This window comes from Urocampus carinirostris, chromosome 14 (assembly GCF_059441175.1).
Source record: "Urocampus carinirostris isolate Australia breed hairy pipefish chromosome 14, RoL_Ucar_1.0, whole genome shotgun sequence".
NCBI lineage: Eukaryota > Metazoa > Chordata > Actinopteri > Syngnathiformes > Syngnathidae > Urocampus > Urocampus carinirostris.
The window spans coordinates 20,588,828-20,603,434 of NC_142362.1; positions in this window are offsets into that span (position 1 = coordinate 20,588,828).

Here is a 14,607-nt window from a genome sequence, read left to right on the forward strand (position 1 = left end):
GAATACGTAGCTTGTTTGAACCCGCAAAAAAACATTTGTTGCGTTTGTTTGTTAGCCCTCAAAAGGACGTATTTTCAACGTCTTGAAAAGTACGTATTTCACACCCGAATAAAGACTTCTTTTGGACAGATCATTGGTGTCTTTTAACGTTTTTAACTAGTATTTGCCAGGTGGGTTAGTACATGTTTCTAGAAAAAGGATGTGGCTAATATCGCTAAGGTGCTGCTGTGCTAGCTTTCGCTTGCTAGTCCAGCAAAGTTTGGATTGCGACCGCACAAAGAATTGTACAAATTGAGCTTTCTAAAAATTTTAATGAAACAAATTGCCTGATCCAAAGAAAACATTTGAAAGAAAAAATATCAACCCAAAAAAATCAAACGCGTTGTTTCTTTTTTTTTGGTGTGGTCCCACATTCTTACAAACATTTGGTGGAAAATGACGCACATTTGACTGATTTATTCCTTGGATTATTTTAATCCAACTTTTTTAAAACAAAATTACTCCGTTTTTAGTTTTAGTTTTGTTTTCTGTTTTTTTTTTGCCCACTCCTGCTCTAAATCCAGTCTCAAACCCAGATGATACTGAAGTGTCTGTTTTAAACCCTAATTTGAAACCCTACTTATATGCTACCTAGTCAAAAACACTCATTTAAAACCCAGATTTAAGTCTGAAACCTACTTTCAAGACCTAAATCCAGTTTTATAGTTAACCCTAAACCAAGTGTAATATGACAGTTTGAAAAACTAAAGTGTCTTTGAAACCAAACTCTCAAAACAAAAATATAGTCAAGAACCCTTATTGGAAACCCAAAGTTATGTCTGAACCTTCTTTGACGGCAAACATCTGAACTTGAAATCCTAAAACAAGTTTAGAATCCAAATTTTAAACACTAGAGTGTGTTTCAACCTGGACTTTAAAACCCTACCAAAACCTAGTCAAGAACCTTCATTTGAAACCCAAAGTTATTTTTGAAATTTACATTGAAGACCTAAATCAAGTCTTTAAGCTAACTTTAAATCCTAAAACAAGTCTAGAATGGCAATATGAACCCGAAGATGTTTTGAAACCTTACTCGCAGGATTAGCAAGTCTGCTTTCAGTATTTTAGCACCGGCCGCTTCCCCCCCTCTCAGTCAGTTCCCGTATGGAATTTCTTGGGAGCTTATCTGGCTGTTGAGCAACGTGGCTTCATGGGAGGGAAGGGGCCAAGAAAAGGGCAACTGAAAAACTTTTCTTGTTTTCAGCCGAGGCTTCGGAGAGATCACATCTCGGGCAGAGTCTGACCTTTTTAAGAGAGTTGCTGGACCATTGGAGATTCATAAGAACCAGAACCAAGTCCTATCCAAAGATTTTAGCTCAGGCTCCAGTGGGATTACACCGTCACTTACGAACGTTTGAGGGTCTTGCTGATGCCTCAAACCTTAGAGAACTATGGAGGCTCCTCTAGAAGTAGAACCAAGTTCTACACCAAGTTTTCAGCCAAGGTCTCAGTGGGATCACAACACCAACTAGTACCAAATTCTAAGAGTCTTGCTGATGCCTTAAAGTGGACAATGGAGGCTATTTAAAAACCAGAACCAGGACCCGGTCCTCTGTGGGGATAACAACACTGAGACACAGAGTCCTATTCTAAGTTTTTAGGCCAAGCCTCGGTGGGATCACAACACAGACATGTAAGAACTTTTAAGGGTCTCTCTGAGGCCTCCAGCCTTACAGCACATTAACAGGGCTCCATAAGAACCAGAACCAATTCTTCGGCGGGATCACAAAATCAACAGGAGTTTTGCTGACCCCACCAGCCTCAAACTACACCATGGGGGCTCTTTAAGAACCAAAATAAGTCCGCGGCTGGATCACAACATGGGCAGGTGCCAACTTGGAAGTCTCGCCGATACATCCAAACTCAAAGTGGATGATAGCGGGTGCTTATTAAGAACCAGAACCGAGTCCTATTCCGTGTTTTTATCCCAGGCTTAGGCTGAAAGTGTCTCAGTCACTGAATTGTTATAATTTTGGCCCGTACTTAGCTTGAAACTCTGACCCAGGTCTCAACACCATTGACCTGATTTCCAACTCCTAAAGTACTTGAAACCATATTCCCTGTTTCAATTGTTCATTTAAATGATAACATTCTGAAATTTAAAGCCTAGAAGAAGAGGAAAGCTTTTTTGAAGCGAAGCCCTCCAGACTTTGACTTCACTCAAGTCCATCATTGGCAATTATAGAAGGAAAAGTTTGTTCGGCTGGCCGGCTAATTACCGTGAAGGTCTGCCGTTTTTTTGAAGTCTTCCTGTGATTGTCAGATTTTCAATGTTTGTCGTTTAAGCTTCTGTGGCTAAACGTAGCAAAAACCAAAGAAAAACACATTAGGCAAGTCCATGTTCCGAACATTGTAGTCCTTGACATATTGACAGCCCTGAGAAATAACTCAGGGCTTTTCCAAGTTCAGTTGAGCTTTGAAGCCTACTTTAAACCCAAATTCTTGTTCAAAACCAGAATTTAAAACCCAAAGGTTGGGGCTTCTCCAAACATTTAGAATTTGAATTCCCAGCAATTCCAAACCCATAGTTTAGTTGTAAACCCTAATTTGAAACTGTAATTATAGTTCAAAACCCAAAAGTGACCGTTAAAGCTTACTTCGAAACTCTAGTTTGAAATGCCTAAAACGAAACCCTGATTTCACGTTTTGCTTTAAAAGTCTCGAGCCTTGTTTAAACCCTCAGATGAGTTCTGAACTCAAGTCCTACTTTAAAAGTCTAACTTTTTTTAACTTTGAGTTGAGTTCTGAACTCTACTTTGGAACCCTAATTCGGGTTTAAAGCCCAAATTTAAAACGCAAGGATGACGTTTAACTTTTACTTCGAAACTCAATTGCTAGTCTGAAACACACCCTAATCAGAAAACAAGATTTCAAGTTGTTTAAAGCCTTAAAACCCCAAATATAGTTTGAAACCTTACCTCATGATGCCTGAATATAGAGGGCGCCGCGCTTTGTGCTAAAAATAGTAACACGGCTTCGTGCCGGCATCTTGGAAGTCTGTCGATTACAAGCGGTGATAGCGAGAGGAGCAAATATTTACTCTGTTTGTCTATTTATTTACTCAACTAGCTTCGTTTGTGTACGGATTTTGTCCATCAACACTATGGAAAACTACGTGGAGAGTTTAGACAAGCAAGCACGCGAGCGGTACGCTGCGAAGTTGCATTTTATTGGAAAATTGGATCCCTACAAAATTAAAAACAAGGACTGGAAGTCTGATCCCGATTTGTTGCCGTGTGTGACTTACATCGAACTTGTTAACTATCTTATTTTCCACCCAAGTCCCTTTTGTGAACTGAAGGATTTTCAAAATTACAAAAGTATGGAAGCCTACGACAGATTTGTTGAGGAATCCTCTTACTGTGTTTGTCAAGGTTTGTGATGTGGCGAAAACATGCGAACATTGGATGATACTACACTGAAACTCAAAACGCTATCCCGCCCCCTCAGCCATTGTAAATTAAAGATGTTAATTATGAGCCTTTCATCTAAACAAAGATTGAAAATAAATACAATTGCAAACAGCGCATACTTCATGTTTGTTTGATACATGTGTATGGTGAAGTAGTTATTTAATAATGTTATCCACTGAGAGAGACGAAATAAATCACCAAAGTGGATGAAATGCACATTTACTATATATTCTTGGTATATAATTGTTCAACATCTAGATCTTTTAAGAATATTTTTTCAGAAATGTTACTCAAGAAGCAACACCTACAGTATTTAACCTAGCCATACTTGAATGGTGTCGACAGATGTACATGAAGTACACATCTCCCATAACCTTTTTAAAATTTATTTCTACATCATAAATAATTCAATTTACCTGTCAGAACAAACACGAACACAGTCAAGCTTTGGCAAATTCGACCGGTTGATAGCTGCCAGCCACATTCGTCTTCGCCGTTCACTTTTCTCCTGAGCTTCAATCCCCTGATTGTAAACACACTTCGGAAGTCTAAAGAAGCCCTTCCCACCCTTTCCCCCTCGGCTACAACAGCCAACAATAACGCACGTATTCGGCATTACAATGTAGAATCTAACTGGTTCGCTGAACAATAACAATGAAGTGAAAAGCTTTGTGGACTTCCAAAATGGCCGCCAGCAATGCATTGTGGGTCATCTTAGGACCTCGAAGCACTCTATAGTTCACTGGTTGACTTTGTAATCTTAATTTTTGTCCGAAAACCCTAACATGATACCGAGACTTTAAGTCCTACTTTGAAAGTCTTAAACATTATTCAGTTTAATAAAACTCAACAACTGTGATTTGAAACCCTACCTCTTATGGCCTGAATTTATCCATTTAATGATTGGCTTTGGAACTCCTATTCTTATCCTAAAACTGATTTTAGATTCCTACTATGAAAGTGAGGAATCTTATTTAAATCTTGGAAACTCTAACCGTGATCTGAAACCTTACCTTTCTTACGCCTAAATATATTTCTCAAAGGTTGATTCAGCTGATGCAAAACATTTGATAGTAGCCTCCCCCCGGAAACGAGTTTTTATTAAAGGTTCCGCCCCCGTCGGAACTTCCCGCGTGGGCGTAATTGGAAGTGGAAAAGCCGCAGTGTTCCGACAAGTGCTGAGTACGGCGATAACTCGAGAAAGGGCGCTAAAAATAGTGCTCACCTCCGATACTGAGTTCTTTTGTACCACCACTTCCCACCGCCGGTGAGTCATCACAACATTGAGTCAGGTGACTTTAGACCTTGCGATTATACAAAAAATGGCACAATCGCCCACCCGTCCAGTTTTTTAACTTCGATGGGAAACAACATCCATATGACGTGAAATACCCAGGAAAATCAACAATAAGCTGCATTTATATTCAAAGACACTCATCTAGAGTTCAACGTTTTCAGGTAACATTTGAACCTGACCATTAATGACTGTTTTGATTATGTATTCCTGTTGTTGGTTTTCGTACCAGTGCTGGACGACTTTTGGCAGTGGATTCTGAACTGGAACTGGTCAGGTCCGCTTTGGACATGATTTTTCAAAAATGGGTGTGAAAAATTGGGTTTTGTTGAGTCCATCCTAAATAGAGCAAATTTTGTCCAAAAATGGTAGTTGTTGTGGTTACCTTGTCCTTGTAAAAAAGATGTCTTTTTAACATCTTGAAAAACCCGTTAATAAAGATGTCGTTTGGAAAATGGATCATGAATTAAATCTGGTGCATTTTAAACATAAGAAAATTGACATAAGGAAGACATTTGATTTTAGGCTAATTCTAAATCGGTTCAATTTAGACATTATCTCGTCTAAAAATACACATCAAAATTGGCCCACACAATGTTGAGCTAATTTAGTCTGAAGATAATCTTAGTTGTGTTAACCTTGTCCAAATGTAGCCTTTTAAATGACATATTTTTATCTGCTTGAAGAAGACCTTATTTCCACCAAATTGAGACGTCTTTTTAACGTCTTTTCAAACAGTTTTTGCTGCGTGGGTTGCTACTTTTTCCGGATGTGGATGATATTGCTAAAATGCTACTGTGCTAGGTTTAGATAAAATTCAGCCCACCCATCTTGAACCAAATATAACGCAAAAATAATCGTTGTGTTTACTGTAGTCCAGATTCAGGCCTGAAAAAGAGCTTTTTTCCACATTTTGAAAAATACTTATATGTAAACGTCTTCTGGATGAAACATTAAATATTTTTAACGTCTTTTCAACCAGTTTTCGCTTTTTCCAAACGAGGGATCTTCCTAATCTCACTAAGATGCTACTGTGCAAGTTTGCGCTTGCTCGTTTAGCAACATCTAAATTTAACCGATTCTATATGGACCCAAAATGTCCAAGAATAATCGTTGTTGTATTTACCTCATACAAATTTAGCTCAAATAGTCATCTTTTTAAAGTCTTGAACAATACCTTAAATAGATGTCTTTTGGGTGGAACTTTTGCCTCTTTTGAGCTTCTTTTCAAACTGTTTTCACTGATTGTGATACTACTTTTTTCTGGACTAAGGGTATGGCTAACATCGTTAAGCTTGCTAACTTGTGTTTGCTAGTCCAATGTAAATCAAATTTAGTTCAAAGCAATATGTTGCTTCTCTATTGGGGTTTGAATTCCGCCCTCAAAAAGTCTTGAAAAAGACCTTAATTGAAGAGAATTTTGTCATATATTTAACATCTTTTCAAAGTCTTTTCAAGATCGTTTTAAGGTCATTTAATCTCGTCTATACTGTGTGGGTTAAAAAGATTCCGGACCGAAGATTTGGGTAATATCGGTAAGATACTATACTGCTATCTTGCGCTTGGTAGTCAGCAACGTCTGATTTCATCCAATTGCCTTTGCACCATCCATCCATCCAACCGCCATAGTGGATTTGGTCAGAAAATAATTTTTGGTTTGTTCACCATAGCAAAGACACCTTTGGACGGTCTTTGTCGTCTTTTTAACGTATTTTCAACCTCTTTAAACCAGATTTTGCTGGGTATTCATAGATGCAATGTATACTTTGGATTGTAGCATTAACGTGTTGCTAATGTATTGTCTCTATATTTTCAAGCAGGCAGTGATTAAAAAAAACTGTCCTCAAAATGTCCTCATAAATATGGAAGTCTTGCTCTCAGTGAAGGACACAAAGTGAGCGTTACATTATGGATGACCTCCTGGCTACGGACAATAGAAAGAACCTTCTTCCTGCCCGAGAGAAAACGGGAATGTTTATTTTGTCAAAGTGGGACGGGGGGGCCACCATCCATCCCAGAACACAGGAAATGGGGGAGGGGGGAGGAAACAGTCCTGTATGTTTTTCTTTTTTCAGGAGACCCGGCGGCTAGCGTCTAATCGGTAAAGATGGATGATACCATTCCGATCAGCGCACCAAAAGAATCGAGTCTGGCAGGGAAGGAAGCGACAGCGCCAAATGTCTTGGAGCAATCGAGAACGAATTATCCCTGTCGTCAAAATTGAGTTGGCGAATTCGATTAGCTGCCGATTAGATAAGATCTGAATTGATTGCGTTGTTTTGTTGATCATCGCCAAACCATCGTCAACTGATTTCACAATTTTCTAGAATAGCAGATATCTCAACAGGATCTTTTGGGCTTCTATAGACATATCTAACACATGAAACAACTTCATTCTTTTCTTGAAAAGCACACGAGAACATTTTTAGTTGTATAAATGTTCGTGACTATCAAAAGACTTCATACTTTTCTTGAAAATCAGATCGCTCAACAAGAACGTTTTTGCTTCTATAAATGTATGAGACAATCTAATGTCTTCACACTTCTCCAGTAAATTAGATATCTCAAAGAGAACATTTCTGGTTTAAAAAACGAAAGTGACTCTTCTCAAATTACTTAAATCTTTTCAACAAAGGTAGATCTTAGAACAGTTATGGTTCTATAAACCTACAAGGCTATCAAATGACTTCATACTTATCTCGAAAAAAAAGCACAGTAGGTCAATTTTTGGTTCTATAAACATACTTGACTTTCAAATGACTCAACTTTTTGTCCCAAAAAATTCTTTATTCCATATCATTGCTTTTAAATTATTTAATTCAAAATTTGATTTAGTCAACAGGAAAACTCTCGATTCTACATAATTGCTTTAAATTATATTTATTTAATTCAGAATCTAATTTGGTGGTTACAGAATTGGCCAGCAAGTGGGGCTCACAGTTTCCCACCTGAATTAATTCGACATAGCCTCACATTGTCTCCAGCATTTATCACGAAGGAAGCAATACTCTAAACATATTTTAACCTTAGCTTTAAGATATAGATTTTTCAGTTAATTGATGAGGATAATGATTGATCAGTCCAGAAGGAAAACAGTACAGACACACAAAAAATTATGCACGTGTTTGATACTAATAATCTGAATTTATTGACATGACAAAGGAGAACTGAATCATGGTGTTGAACACTCAACTCATTCTAAAGATCATGAATTATTTTCATAGCATGTCTGAAATGAATTATTAGTTGCCCCCGCACCAAAACAGTCCATTGTGAATGATTTCCTTGTTTTACATCGCGGTTACCCAAAGGTGTCTTGTTCTTCTGAAGAAACAAAGCCCAGTCCCTGGGATACTTAGGGTTTGGAACATATTAGGGAATTAGTATAAGTTTCTCTCCTTGCTCTACAGCAATTTTACTGTATGATCCCTGCCTCAAAACCAATTAATGTAGTATCCTGAGGGTCCAATTTTTTTGCAAATTAAATATTGGAGTGTTCCTCTCTACTCCTTCTTTGATTTATTCGTCTTTTCCATTGTTGAACAGATTGGTAAACACAGTTAATCTCGCCTTTATAGCTGATACTTGATCACCCCGCAATCGCATAATTTATCGCCGTAGGCTATCCTTTCAATTATTTATCCATTTTTTCCACAAGCAATGCGAGGGTGGAAATGGTTGTTTTGTTTTATTTATGAAACCATTTTTCCTTTAGCAGCAAGGCCAAGTGTGCCGGTCAAGAGGTTTACGAGCATGAAGTGAGCGCTGCGTAACAAGCAGCGTTCGTGCACCAGGTGGCCATAATGAAAACAGACAGATAGCCTGACAAGTGTCTCCAGGGAACCTAACCTTTGGGGGAGACAAACAAGATGGCAAACAAGACTGCAAACGAGACGAAAAACGAGACAGTAAATAAGGAAGCTTTACGTAACAAGCAGCATTCGTGCACCAGGTGGCCGTGAGGAAGACGGACAGATAGCCTGTTAGATGTCTCCGAAGAAAATAACCAGGTCGGGAGACAAACAAGACAGCAAACGAGACGGCAAACAAAACGGAAATCGAGTGATCCTTCCATAATGAGAAGTTTTTATACACTGGGTGGCCATGATGAAAAAAGTCAATCTAGCTTCTCAAACCACTCCAGCGGACCTAACCTTGTGGGGAGGCAATCGTGGTGGCTTATGAGACGGCAAAAGAGACGCCAAACAAGACGGCAAACGAGGTGGTAAATGGACGGTAAACAAAATGGCAAACGAGACGGCAAATGAGGGAGCGTTACGTCATGAGCAGCGTTTAGGCGCCAGGTGGCCATAATGAAAACAGACAGATAGCCTGACAAATGTCTCCAGGGAACCTAACCTTTGGGGGAGACAAACAAGACAGCAAACGAGACGAAAAACGAGACTGTAAATGATGAAGCTTTATGTAACAAGCAGCATTCGTGCACCAGGTGGCCGTGATGAAAACGGACAGATAGCCTGTTAAACGTCTCCGAAGAAGATAACCAGGTCCCGAGACAAGACAGCAAACAAAACGTAAAACGAGTGATCGTTATATAATAAAAAGCTTTCATGCACCAGGTGGCCATGATGATGAAAGTCAATCTAGCTTTTAAACGGTTGAAACCACTCCAGCGGACCTAACCTTGTGGGGAGACAAACGTGATGGCTTACGAGACGGCAAAAGAGATGCCATACAAAACGGCAAACGAGGTGGTAAATGGACGGTAAACAAAATGGCAAACAAGACGGCAAATGAGGGAGCGATACGTCATGAGCAGCGTTTAGGCGCCAGGTGGCCATAATGAAAACAGACAGATAGCCTCACAAATGTCTCCAGGGAACCTAACCTTTGGGGGAGACAAACAACACTGTAAACGAGACAAAAAACGAGACAGTAAATGAGGTAGCTATACGTAACAAGCAGCATTCGTGCACCAGGTGGCCGTGATGAAAACAGACGGATAGCCTGTTAAACGTCTCAGAAGAAGATTATCAGATAGGGAGACAAACAAGACAGCAAACAAAACGGAAAACGAGTGATCGTTACATAATGAGAAGTTTTCATGCACCAGGTGGCCATAATGATGATAGTCAATCTAGCTTCTCAAACGGTTGAAAAGACGTCAAACGACTAGACAAACAAGACGGCAAATGAGAGAGTGTTTAGCAACAAGCAGCACTCATGCACCAGGTGGCCAGGATGAAAACATACAGCTAGATAGTTAAACGTCTCCAGGGAAGCTAACCTTGTGGGGAGACAAACGAGACGGCAAACAAGACGACAAACGAAACTGCAAAACAGAGAGCATTGCGTAACAAGTGGTGTTTGTGTACCAGGTGGCCATAATGAAAACAACTAACTTGTCAAATGTCATCAGGGAAGCTAACCTCGCGGGGAGACAAACGAGACACGAATGAGACAGAAAACAAGACGGCAAACGAAAGAGTGTTACGTTATGAGCAGTGTTCGTGCACCAGGTGACCGTGATGAAAACAGTTAGCTTTTCAAATGTCTCCAGGGAAGCTAACCTTGCGGTGATACGAACAAGACGGCGAACAAGATGGCAAAACGAGGCAGTGCTTAAATCCTGCTTAAACCATTGTGCACGAGACACTGGGGAGGAGAAAAAAAGAGAAAAAAAAAACCAAACAATTCCAACATTTTATAATCTTAACTTATTCTATTGAAGTAGGAGCAAAACTTGGTCATGTATCCTCTCTACCTCTCTAAAACTTGGGTGAGGCACAGGAGAGCTAAGCCTGTAGTGTACCTGTTTTCAGGTTTTGTACTGGTTTAGCAAAACATAAATTTGTCACGGTTGCCACGGCGCCCAATTGGTCCCAGCCGTGTTGCGCCAGGTTCTGTCATGGTTGCCACAGCACCCATTTGGCCCCGCCCATGGACACCGGCTGAAACGCGTTGACAGATTGCTCCTTGGGGGTTCTTAATCGTGGTCCTTTGAGCCGTTAGTTGTCAGAGCGTCTGCAAGACTCCTATTAATGCCTAATTCTGTGAATTTGCCTGTGTTTGATCCTGTTTTATTTTTAGCCTGATCTGTTTGATTTTGACAACTCTTTTGTTCTGATTTCAATCCACTTCCGCGAACATCGATCCACGGATCGAGTGTGCGCTCATTCCTCTTCTCCCCAATAAACTGTGAGTACGTTACACGATTGGGTTCTCTATTCCAGTTTCCTGTCCTGGATCGTGACAAAATTTGCGTGACGTGCATAGCTATGAGAAACTTCTCCAAGTGACTTCTTAGACACTGTCTTTAAGTGTCATTTTTCTCTTAAAATACAAACATAGTTAAATTAAGCAAAATTTTTATATGTATATATATATATATATATATATATATATATATATATATGTAACCGCCCTGCGATTGGCTGGCAACCAGTTCAGGGTGTCCCCTGCCCACTGCCCGATGATTGCTGGGATGGGCTCCAGCACCCCCGCGACCCTACTGAGGATAAGCGGTGCAGCTAATGAGATGAGATATATGTAACCGCGGTGCACCTGTCCCACCAAAGATCCACATTCACGCTGGACTGGATGATGAGGTTTTTATTACAGTTGCTTCAAATGAATGAGTCACAACACGTAGTAAGCTGCTCTGCTGGCTTTGATCTCTTTAATCTCGTTGACAGCTCGCTGTTAGACTGCCAGCAAACATATCAAAGAGTTTTCTTTTCAGTTTACATAAAATACATTTTATAATATCAACCATGATAATACATTTTTACATCCATTTTAACAAGATACTTTTAACAAGAGATCGTATAGGGGTTTTTTAACGTTTACAATGAATTCAACATATTTTTCTTTAGTCTGAATTTTAACCAACATCATCCTTTTTATATATATGAGAAAATAGAAATAATAACAATAATGAGTATAAATCCGGGTACAATTTACCTGCAAATGAATGAGTCACAACACGTGGTAAGCTTCTCTGCTGGCTTTGATCTCTATAAGGGGAATTAGCATTTTAGCACAACATGCAACGTCCGGCAAAACTAACATAAAAGGTGACAGAAACAAAACGTAAATAAATCCAAACAGATTGCCAACATCAATCACATTACTGTGCATATTGAGAGATTTGGTTTTAATGTTTAAAATTAACTTTTTTTGGAGCACCATAAGATCATGTCTTGCCGTTGACAGCTTGCTGATAGACTGCCAACAAACCCCGCCTTCCGGTCACATGTCAAAAGACAAAACCAAACTTTACCCCATACCAGCAGGTGGCACTGTTGGACTCATCATTGCAGGACACTTACCAAAAACTATACAACATATTTCAGCAGGAATTTCAATAAAACAAAAGTTATTATTACACCCGTTACATATATATATATATATATATATATATATATATATATATATATATATATATATATATATATATATATATATATAGTTTCCCTTTCAGTATAAGAGTGATTGTTCGCCATTTCAAATTTCCTTAAGAATGATCATCAGCCATCTAAGTCTTTGCGAATGTGAATTCCTACAGTCATTGTTGTGTAACTCATTTTCATCTGGAATATTCTGTAATAAAAAACTTCAAAAGGACTGCTCATCCCTCTAGCTTTTATTTTGAACAATATTCCGTCCAACAAACCGCATATAAACGAACACGCCATGGAAGAAAAATGATTAAGTCTCCACCAAACTCGAGTAATATAACCCACACTTTCGACTAATCCCTATTCCAAGGCAGTTTAACCATCAGAAGGGTTAGACTTTCTTGTTAATATCCCGCTCCGAGCCTAACTTTTTTCGATTTGCAAAATCATAAATCACGTTCCCCGAACAAAAGCCCCTCTCCCCTTTTTCCTCTCAATGCAAAACACATGTGCTCTGCCGACGTTTAGAATTTCCAGCAAACGCTTCCTGGAGCCTCCGAGCTAGCGAGCAAGCAAACGCATCTGTGCTTCCATTAGCCGCCACTAAAGATAGCCACGTCTTCCTGACCTGGCCGCGAACCCCACTCGGATCATTTGCCTCCATTAAGTTGACATTTTCACGTCTGCTTTCCCTTCGGAAACCGATGCTTCGCTTCTCGAGCTACCAATTAGCGCTTTGGCTATATTTCCAAATTAGCGGTTGTGTGTTTGTTGAACCATTTTTGTTCTTGAGCAAAATGTTGTCCTAGATTATCTCCGCACCTGCAGGTGGCAAAGTGCAAACACGGCGATTCAAACATAAAAGGCGCCTTTTGCTATTTGCACAATAGAGGCCTGGGTCAGTCTCACTGCACTTGGATTAAATATTAGAGATAAAGGCTATTCCCTTACTCTGAGTGTTTATTTGTACCTGGATTGTAACACAGTAATTTGGTCAAAAAGCTGGAGGTATTGTCAATTCCTTCGAAGTTTTTATTACAAAATGTTCAGGGCAAAAATGAGCTTCAAAAATGGTGAAAAAGTGCGAAGACTAAAGTGGCTGACCATCACTCTTATATTAGGAGGGCCGTCTGAAGAACCAAAACCTAAGGAAATTAAAACTGGCAGAGAATCACTTTTATACTAGAAGGGCAGTTCCAAAGCGGATGAAAACAAAACTTAAAAGAGTGGAAATTTTGTACTGAACGAGGCCTCTTGGTTTTAACCGGTTCAGACAAGTTTGATACGATCACGTTCAAGACTATATTTGGCAACAAAACACAAGGCACTTTGAAATGATAAAGGTTATACGCTGTTATATGAAATAAGAAAGATAAAGTTGTAATCATGCCTAAATATGGAGTTATAATTGTGGTTAAATATGAAAAGAAACATATTTCAACCTCTTATGTTTCAGATCCTACCTTTCAGATAGGACGCATTGTGTTAAATATGGTGAAATGACATCTGAGCCCTGTGTTACCTGTGGTGTTCCGCAGGGTTCAGTACTAGGCCTCCTTCTTTTCAGATTTGACATGCTTCCATTTGGTGATATTATTCGCAAGTATAATATCAGTTTCCATTGCTACGCAGATGACACTCAACTATATCTTCCGATGCAGGAATCTTCCCCACCAAACTTTGGAAATTTGGAGGAGATTAAAAGTTGGATGTCACTCAACTTCTTGCGCCTTAACTCTGAAAAGACCGAAATGTTAATTATTGGTCCATCGAAATGCCATGACCTGTTCTCAAAAACTGCTCTGAACATTGACAAATGTAACCCAGAGTGACTAAGTCAAAAGTTTAGGTGACCCCAATTTGTCCTTCCAAACACAGGTTAAGAATATGACTAGAACAGCTTTTTTCTATCTTTGCAACATTATGAAAAATTGCCCTATGTTGTCTCAGTCCGACGCAGAGATTATAATTCTTGCGTTAGTTACCTCCCGTCTCGATTACTGTAATGTACTACTCTCCGGTCTCCCGAAGTCCAAAATCAAGAGCTTGCAGCTGGTACAAAATACTGCAGCGAGGCTTTTCACTAAGACAAGAAAGTTTGATCACATTGCCCCGATTTTAGCTAACCTGCATTGGCTCCCTGGTAGATGTGATTTAAAGGTTCTGTTGGTTATTACAAAATCATGCATGGACTTGCCTCCTCATATCTTTCAGGTTAAATTCCCACCTATGTTCCGAAAATGCTGGTCTACTAGTGATCCCAAGAGCCAAGATGGGAACCGCAGGTTCGACAGTGTTCTCCATTCAGGGCCCCGATGTTGTGGGATGCTCTGCCCCCTGAGATTCGATCTGCAACCTCAAAGGAATTGTTTAAATCTAGGCTTAAAACTCACTTCTATTCTGTAGTATATGAATAACCTATATTTTTTTTGAAAATATCTATGTTTTGTTTGTTATTGCAACAAAACACAAGGCGCTTTGTAGCCTGGTCATCCTGGAA